We start from the raw sequence: 2,613 nt of genomic DNA, 5'->3' as shown, positions 1-2,613 counted from the left end.
TAACTTCGAAACGGGTCGAGACTAGCCTAGAATAAATGCTCTCAACAAGATTACTCGATGCATGTGAGTCTTGAACTAAAATAAACAGAAACACCAAAGTCATTTAGAAATAAACCGGACTAGGGTTTTTCTGAAATTTTAGTTCTAAGATTCGCTAATTTTGGTGGGGTTTTTTGATGAAATTGATGGGGGATTAGGGATTAGGAGGGTATGAGGGTTATAGGGTGCGAGTTTGAGAGAATTTGGAGTGGTGCCGCCGGCATGGGATTCTGGGCGGCTAGGGTTTGGAGTGAGTTTGAGAGAGAGAGACGAGGGGTTTGGGGGGCGGCTAGGGTTTGGGTGAGAAAAAGAAAAGGGAGGGAAATGGGAGGGGTCTCCAGGGTTTGGGGGGGAATCCGACAGATATAAGGGTTGGGGGGGGGAGTTACGGGCCGTTCGATCAGAGGAGATCAACGGCTGAGATCGCTGTTAACGAAACGACGTCGTTTCGGTTAAGTGACGAGGCTGGGCCGGGTGAGGGGGTTTGTAGGTGTTGGGTTGGGCGGATTTCAGGTAATTGTTTGGGCCAAAATTGTTTTGGCCCAAATTTGAGACCAAAACGGGTTTTCTTTTTTTTCTTTTCTTTTTTCTTGATTTTAAATCCTAATAAAATTAATTAAAACCTAAATTAAGTCTTAAATCAATCTAATTTGTAGAAATAAACCTAGTTATCTATTTTACCATAATTAATTAAATTAGACTAATGAAGGAAGAATTACTAATTTGCAATTTAAAGCTAAAAATGTAAAAATGACTCTCATATATATATATAGAAGAATTACTAATTTGCAATTTAAAGCTAAAAATGTAAAAATGACTCATATGTATATATATTTTTTGATTTTCGTTTAATAATGCAATTAACTCATGCAATTAAATCCTAAATGCAACTAGACCTAAAATGTTATGCACGAAATACTTTAGCCATTTTGGTATTTTTCTTATGATTTTAGCATGTTAAATATGCAACTAAATGCAAGCAACTTTTAACCAAAATTCCTACAAATTCTACAAAACTAAAAACAATTAAGAAAAAATCTATTTGTGAATTTCTATAGGAATATTTTAGTCGGGCAAAAATCACGTGCTCACAGCTGCCCGTCTTTGCTTGGAAACACGAAGAGTTTTCGGGCAAAGATACCTTGAGCAAATACGAGCGATTTTTGACCGTTTGTATACTCCATGGAAGCATTTTGAAAACGTTTGACCGAACCTTGCTTCCGAGGTTGCCTACATATCCTCGGCTATGGAGGAATCAGGTCAGTGTAGTTCTGAAAGTTTTGGTAGTTAGAACTACCGAGAAGCTATGATTTCACTGTTGCTGCTGCTGCTGCTCTTTCTTGCTGAGCTCCCTATTACACCAAAGTCAAAATGAAAAAGAAACTAACTAAGCCTATCAGCTACGAGTTACAAGATTCCTATCTATGAGTCTTCTGAAGCTTGATCTTGAGTCTTGAATTGTTCTTCATGCGGACTTTTGACTTGAACCTTGATGCTTGCTAACTGCAGGTGCTAGTTCTTTCTTCTTCAGCTTTTCGGATCAAGATGGGACATGCAAAGCTTGCGACTTCAATCATGTCTTGAGCAGCCCATATCTTTTCATCTACTTCTACATTTTGGATTCACTTCTTTTTTTTCTTCTTTTTTTTTCTTTTTTTTCTGGATTGAGACTTCTTCCTTTGGTCATCTCGGACTGTCAGCTCGCATTCTTGAGGCGAGCTTCTGCTACTTCTAACTTGAATTTAATCCTCAAATGGCTTCCCTCGTTCTCCAGGTGGGCGCCTGATGACTTAAAACTCGAAATAAACTCCCTCATTCTCCAGGTGGGCGCCTGCTGACTTAAAAACTTGAAATAAATTCCCTCATTCTCTAGGTGGGCGCCTGTGCTGACTTAAAATAGAAATGAATTCCCTCGTTTTCCAGGTGTGCGCCTGATGACTTAAAAACTTGAAATAAATTCCCTCGTTCTCCAGGTGGGCGCCTGATAATAACTTGAAAATTAAAACAAATTCCCTCATTCTCCAGGTGGGTGCCTGATGATTGACTTGAACTTAAAATAAATTCCCTTATTCTCCAGGTGGGTGCCTGCTTACTTAAAAACTTGAAATAAATTCCCTCATTCTCCAGGTGGGTGCATGTGCTGACTTAAAACAGAAATGAATTCCCTCATTTTCCAGGTGGGTGCCTGATGACTTAGAACTTGAATAAATTCCCTCATTCTCCAGGTGGGCGCCTGATTACTTAAAACTGAAAATAAATTCCCTCGTTCTCCAGGTGAGCGCCTGATGACTTAAAACTTAAAATAAATTCCCTCATTCTCCAGGTGGGAGCCTGATGTTGACTTAAAACCTAAAATGAATTCCCTCGTTCTCCAGGTGGGCACCTGATTACTTAAAACTGAAATGAATTCCCTCGTTCTCTAGGTGGGTGCCTGATGACTGACTTGAACTTAAAATGAATTCCCTCGTTCTCTAGGTGGGCGCCTGACGACTTACACTTGAAATGACTTCCCTCATTCTCCAGGTGCGCGCCTGACTACTTAAAACCGAAATGAATTCCCTCGTTCTCCAGGTG

Source organism: Nicotiana tabacum, chromosome 22 (assembly GCF_000715075.1).
Source record: "Nicotiana tabacum cultivar K326 chromosome 22, ASM71507v2, whole genome shotgun sequence".
NCBI classification, from domain to species: domain Eukaryota; kingdom Viridiplantae; phylum Streptophyta; class Magnoliopsida; order Solanales; family Solanaceae; genus Nicotiana; species Nicotiana tabacum.
Note: the sequence above shows the minus strand (reverse complement) of the source record.